At 51.3% G+C, this 7,183-nt stretch overlaps 1 long non-coding RNA gene across 1 annotated transcript; it reads right to left on the reverse strand.

Moving 5' to 3' along the window:
- Positions 1–555: 555 nt before the first annotated feature.
- On the reverse strand, positions 556–4,710 carry LOC115080824. Its single transcript, XR_003853679.1, has 3 exons — positions 4,523–4,710; positions 2,105–2,201; positions 556–1,195 (listed from the first exon to the last, which is right to left on the reverse strand). It is a non-coding gene; the product is annotated as an uncharacterized LOC115080824 (long non-coding RNA).
- Between the last annotated feature and the right edge of the window lie 2,473 nt (positions 4,711–7,183).

Consider the following 7,183-nt stretch of genomic DNA (forward strand, 5'->3'; position numbering starts at 1 on the left):
CAGATGCTTCCCTCACATAAACCCAGGCACAGACACTAACACTGCTCCAAGCACAGGACAGTACAAGCTGCACATAGGGTAGGTTAAGGGCTTATAAGTATATTCTCTATCCCTTCCTGCCAATTATGCAGCAAACCCAACATCTGATAAATGATCGCATTTCCCTCTGAACAAACCCTCCTCTACAGCCCAAGCCCAACTGTGATGCACCCAAAACCCCCCCTTCCCCTCTCACCCATTTCCCAATTTGCTTATTTATCATGGGAATGCACGACTTCCATAAAAACCTCATCCTTGCACCAAAGTTGCACAATCATGTCCGACCACCTTATTTTGATTCTCGGCCAACGAATGAGTATTTGAGGTAAATCCTTGACACGCAGGTCACCCACTCCCTGCAAGACGTCCACCCTCATCGTTGCCCCCTAAGTGAATCAGAATATCCGGCACCCCCTCCCCCCTACAGGAACAGTAACAGCTCCTCCCCTTCCATTCCTCGTGTGCTGAACCAGGGAGACGTTCACATTCTTTTATTTATTTATTTATGTGTGCGTTTTTACATAGCGAAGTTTGGGGCAAGCCTTCACTCCGGTTTACAAATGTAACAACTTCTCACAATGCATGTTATAATAATTAACAGATACACTTTAACATTTAACTTAATTCACAGTAACAGGGTAATATTCTGTTTTACTGATGGTGGGAGGGTCCTATTTAACTTTACTAACTGGTAAGGTAAGTATTGGTTACTGTTCGACAATGGTAAATATGCATTTGTCTGAATTGTTTGGTGCATAGGTTTATAGTCTTGACCTGTAGGGTTGAGGATTTTGTTAACTGATGCCTTCCTTGTAGGTTTGTTGAAAGCCATGGTTTAAGTTGTTTTTTGAATAAGTTCGTGTCATTTTGTAACCTTAGGTTTTCAGGTACCGAACTCCATAGGCGAGGTCCGGCTACTGAAGCTGCTCCCTCTCTCTGATTGTAGTGAGGCTCGTAGTTGTTACTGATGGGAGGGCGAACAGAGCTTTAGGAGTTGATCTGGCGTTGTGGGATATGGTTTTGGAATATCATATTTAAACATTCCAGCTCTCCAGGTCGATGCGCTCGCCCTACAGCTGTCTCTGTGCCCAACAAACGAAAGAGCGGCCCACAATCCAGATGCAGCCTCGCCTCCTAAGCCACCCCCTTAAGAGCTCTGCAAAAGAAGAAAATACCAATCAATAACCCTTCACCCCAGCGTTTCCCTCGTGCCCTTTAGATTGTTGCAGGCTGGTGCTCGTATTTATTACTACTTTTTGTTTTTAAACCCTCACGTAAGACAGAAATGCCTTCGACTTCCACCTCCCTCTATCCTGTACGCCCGCACCAGATATATCACATCCCGCAGCTGAGACTGCTGCTCCGATGCTGAAAGAATGTGAATGATAATCTTTGGCTTCCCTCCCCGGCGCGCTCACCCCCATACAGAGCCCTCTGGGGAAAACTGAAACCGGGTTAAAGGGCACCCGTTCCTAGGAACCAGAAAGGACCCGGGAACTAACGGGCACCTCCTCAGGTACTGCTTCAACGTACGGACTGGGCAAACCCATGCAGGGGTAGCGGAGAAGGAGCCTGACGACCTGCCCTTTAACCTAAATCTGAAACTGATCAGAAAGGTAAACATGGCTGACGCCTCGTCCACCTGCACCTGATGCTCCAACCACCCTTGGGTGTGCAACAGCCGTCCTAGACTTTGCCAACTCACTTATCCGCATTGCTCCCCAAAAATGCCGCCCGAAACACCACCGCCTCATACTCAGGTCCGCTACCAATCCGTGTGTTGGTTCAATCAAAGCAATCAAATCCCCATGTCTGATGGGCTCTCTCGAGTCCCGCTCCCTCCCCCAATATCTGCTTAACTCTAAAACTGCACATCGGGTTACCCCCAACCCTGCAAATTCTGAAAAAAAGGCAAACCCAGCCAGCTGAACCCGAACCGTTGCCACCGAATAACCCAGACGGTTTTGCGCAGACTATGAACTGCACCAGCTGGTCATCCGGGACTGGGCCCCATTCTCCAACCCACCACTCGCAAAAAAACAAAACGAGTTACTGCGTTCCGTACCGTTTCAGAAGTCACCCACGTCATAGGTGCCGAATGGTTTTCCATTCTTCATCCTCCTCAGATTCCATAATTCCTCTGGAAACCGCTCCGCTGTCTCCTTCCATTGAAAAAACGAGAAAGGCAGTCAGCAATAAGGTTCTGAACTCCTGGTACATGCTTGGCTCTTATGCTAACGTTCTGGCGCAAACGACTGGCAATCCATTCCCCTCAACAACGCCAAAACTTTTCAACAATGCGCCGACAATCACTCACTTGCACCACAATACAACCCTCTGATTAGCGAGCTGCTCCCCCCATATTGCCATGGCTACCACCGTTGGGAACAATCCTAAAGGTGGTGATGATCCTGGTCAACCCACTCTCCACCCAATTCTCCGGCCACGGTCGCGTGCACCATTGACCTTGGAAACGCACACTAAAACACGAGGAGCCCGCCGCATCCGAGAAAAGCTCAACCTCCCCCTTAGAAACCTCCCCCCTCAGGAAATCAACAAAAACGCTGTTAAAAGATCGCAAAAATACTTCCCAAATCCCTAACCCCCTCTTTAATCCAACGCATGACTCTAATGTAATGATGCCGCGCCTTGATCCCGGCTCCTGCGAAGGTCATCAGCTGCCACAAAGCCCTCCCCATCGGAATAACCCGACAGGCAAAATTCAGAGACCCAATCAACGACTGCGTTTTGACTAAAGTCACTTTATGGGCGATTTTAACTTGCCACACCAACTCCCGCAGTTTAACCACCTTATCCCACTGGTAACCCTGACACCATGCTCTCAGAGTCCAATTCGATGCCTAAAAGCAGGTTAACAGATTGCGTAGGTCTTTCAGTCTTCTCGGACGCAATCGGAAACCCCCAATCTGCCGGACACTTCCAGAAAACCCTCCAACTGTACTTGACACCGATCTGACTCCAACTCGCCCAAACAAAAAATCATCCAAATAATGCAACAACTGGGTGCAACCTGTATGCTGCATCACCCACTGCAAAGACAGAACTAAAGGCTTCGAAATATGCGCAAGATACCGCGCAACCCACAGGCAGGCAACGGTCCACAAAACCACCACCCAATGAAAAAGCCAGTAACGGCACACTTCACGGGTGAATGGGTAACAACCGAAAAGCAGACTCTGTATCAGCTTTAGCCATCCGAGCCCCCGCAGCCCGCACTAAATTCGAGGCCTCGGAGGCGGCACAGGGCACCGAACAGTGCTCCCTTGGGGTACGGTCATTCACAGACAAATTCAGAATTAATCTGTATTTACCGGGTATCTTTTCAGGGATGACCGCCAAAGGTGACAAACGCATGCGCTGAAACGAAGGGGCCGCAGAAGGCCCCGTTATCCGTCCCATTCGCAACTCCGCGGCAAATTTGTTCCTCACTACTTCCACCATACGGGCAGCTGACTTCCCATCACGTACCCCCCCCCCCCCCCTGCCTACGGTATCTTAAAACCCCAGAAAAGTAACTGCGCCGCGCTTCGATCCGGATAATGCTGCAACCCACCCCTGCATCGCTGCTAACACTGCCGGCAAATCTGCTTTGGCTTTCCTGGACATTGCTTCTTTCCCCATCTTTCGCAGGGGCAGTACCAGGAGTTTGGGAGCACTTGGAAGCCGGGGTGTGCTCCATTACACTTGTTGCGCGTCTCCTCCCAGATTGTAAGTTCAGAGACTTGCGCGCCCTTATTGAATCTCCAGCAAATGTCCGTCTCCCCCCCCCCCCCCCGCCTCCTCCATCTTTTCCAATGGACCAGGCACCTCGAAAGGAGCCTCTTGCTCCTCCCCCACTAATGGCCCCCACCCATGCTCGCTCCCCCCCCCCCCCCAAGACGCTCCCGTCCCTCTTAATATTCCCCGTGCTCTTGTTAGTCATTTGCGTCAACCATAAGTTGATGTCCTGCGTACCCCCATGACGTGTGCCTACTTCCCACCATCTTATCCCTAAACTTCTCATCGTAATTGAGCCAAGCCCAACCTTCATGATCCTTAAAAGCTCCTAAGATGCTATCCCCATAGGCCAGCAACGCACCGTATTGCGTGGGCTGAAACCTCTAACTCAATTCACAATATTCATAGATACGTTTGGCCCGGCTGCCTCCCCTTTTCTCCTCTTCTTACCCTTCTCCTTCCTACCTTGTCTACCCTCCAATAGCTTAAAAGTATTCACGCAATTTCTTTTACGGATCCTCAAGTTGCTGGGGACCTCCTGCCATAATCCTGTCAATGATGCTAACGCTGGATGCCCCATATCCTGTTGGGGGCCATCGCCGCCCAGTTGCCCAGCAAAAACCTGACTCACTTGAGGTGGAAGATGTTGAACTCTTATCCGACCAGGAGCGTCACGAGCTGGATCTCTCCCTCTTTTTTTTGTACTTACCGGTCGCTCCCGCTTATCTCATCTGCATCACCTCACCTGCCCCCGCTCCAAATCAGAGCCTTCCACCGAAATTGCCCACTCCTTCGTGCACGCTCGATCCACTTTGTCCATATGGAGACCTGCTCGGAGGGGTTGCTCCGCTCTCTCCAGGCCTCCTCTCCCTAGACGTACCATGGTACTCGTCCTCAGCGACACCTGAGGAAAGAAAAGAACAGGCCGCAGGACCAGCCGAAGCACCCTGATCCCCTTTCCCCCCCCTGCCCCCAACCTCTTACCCCCACGACCCCCGTTCCCAACACTATTGGTCCCCTTAGCCCTCCTATTTCCCACCCCCTGTACAGATCCTCCAATTCCTCCCTCTGCCAGGTGGGCCAGCCCCCAAACCCTCTGCCTGTGCTGTCTCCCCGCCCTAAATGCCCCCCACCCCCTCATCCAGTAGGGCAACATGCCTACCTTCCCCTGCAACGAACATTGCTTTTCCTCTGCTGGCAGGATCCGTTCCCAGGCCTCAAAGACTTCCCCAGGTGAGGCCTGCTGCACCTCCGCGCTCCTACTGTGACTTCCCTCAGACCCCCCCCCTGCCCCTTATCCCCCCTCAGCTCCACCTGGCTGCCCAACTCCCGGGAACGGCCTATTCCGTGTAAAGAAGTAGCCACCGGACATTGCTGCCTACCCCAAGGGGGAGGCAGGGACGGCATCAGGCCCGCTCTCTCCCCCGGAGCTGGTAACCGGGGGGGGGGACCTAGAGCCAGCGGCACTTGCCTTGCGCAGTCTGGAGAGGGTCCCCCCCAGGCACTGTAGTTGGCCTTCCAGCCGCGCCTCTCCGTCAGCCGCACGCATGCCCGAGCCAGCGCCACGCTCTTCCACCATCCTCAGCCTGCTCACACTGCCGCCGGCCGCTGTCCCGACTCCTGCTGCCTCTCCTGAGAGCCCGTCAGGAAATTTTTAATTATTTCTTTCTTTTTTGGAAATAATCCACTCTCTGCGCAACTCGATAAACCTGCACAAGACCCAGTTATAGCCCTGAAACTTTGGCCCGCGCCTGTTTGTAGCAAGGAGTGAACTCACGCCCAACACGAAGCCGAGCACCGCCGCTTATCCGTTCAAAGTGGCGAACTCGGCCCCCCCCCATCCAATCAGGAGCCTGCAATTTAAAATCCTGAGAACCGTCCTATCGCCCTCCCACTAAACTAACCCCCCCCTCCACCCCAGCCCCCTTCTCCCCCTAAACTAACCCCCCCTCCACCCCAGCCCCCTTCCCTTCTACTTCTCTCTCTTCACATTTGCTTTCCCCCCTGTGTTGTAATCTGAACAATTTCTTTGATTGGGTGACCAGAGGGTGGGATCAGGGGAGAGCGCTAGATGTGGAGAGCACTTGGATTTCGGAAAGGCCTTTGTTACTGTTCCACATAAGCAACTTATAAATAAACCGAGCCCTAGAGTGACTGTCACCTCCCACTCAGCCAATGTCTAAGGGTAGTGGTAAAATGGCATTCACTCCCAGGAGAGGAAGTGTTACTGGGGGTGAGCCTCAGGGACGGGTTTCTTTTCATCTCAGAACTATGAAAACAGGTTTGTGTCCTTTTAAGGACGAAACCAAAATCTGCAACAGGGCAGACACCCAGGAAGGTGGGGAAAACATGAGCAGGGATCTAGCGAAGCTGGAGGAATGGACTAGGGTTCTGGCAGTGAAGATTTAATGCTACAGAACGCAGCATCAGGCATTTAGGATGCACAAATGCAAGGGAGTGGTACAGCATGGAGGTGAAAATCTTCTAAGCACCAAGGAAGAGCAGGATCTGGGGGTGATGACCACCTTTAGATCAGATACAAACAGGTGGATAAAGCGAGGGTAAAAGCCAGAGGGGCGCATGGCCGCACAGGGAGAGGAAGGGTCAGCAGAAAATAGGGATGTGAATCGTTTTTCAATGATTAAAATTATCATCCGATAATTTTAATATCGTCTTAAATCGTTATAGAACACAATACAATAGAAATTCTAATGATTTATCGTTAAAAATCGTTAAATCGTGTTTGGGAGTTAGTGCGCGCACTAACAGGGAGTTAGTGCGCACTAACAGGGAGTTAGTGCGCACTAACAGGGAGTTAGTGCGCACTAACAGGGAGTTAGTGCGCACTAACAGGGAGTTAGTGCGCACTAACAGGGAGTTAGTGCGCACTAACAGGGAGTTAGTGCGCACTAACAGAAAATGATACAAATTGACACTTTCCAGGTCAGTAAAGGTCAGTTAGGAATGAATATGTATTCCTATTGGCTGGCTGCCCTCTTATCTATTGATGTTACCAAGGTTCCAACTGAGGTGATGGTTGGGGGGATGGGAAATGGAAACTGTTGGTAGTTGACAAAAAAAGTAATGTGATCAGTCAATATGACTAGAACTTGTGCCCTATTCCTGATACCAGGGGTGTTGTGATCTTCCTGCACTCAGTGCCCTAACCATAATACCAGGGGTGTTGTGATCTTCCTGCACACAGTGCCCTAACCCTGACACCAGGGGTGTTGTGATCTTCCTGCACACAGTGCCCTATCCCTATTAATACCAGGAGTGTTGTGATCTTCCTGCACACAGTGCCCTAACCCTGATACCAGGGGTGTTATGATCTTCCTGCACACAGTGCCCTAACCCTGATACCAGGGGTGTTGTGATCTTCCTGCACACAGTGCCCTAACCCTGA

This window comes from Rhinatrema bivittatum, chromosome 19, assembly GCF_901001135.1.
Source record: "Rhinatrema bivittatum chromosome 19, aRhiBiv1.1, whole genome shotgun sequence".
NCBI classification, from domain to species: Eukaryota; Metazoa; Chordata; class Amphibia; order Gymnophiona; family Rhinatrematidae; genus Rhinatrema; species Rhinatrema bivittatum.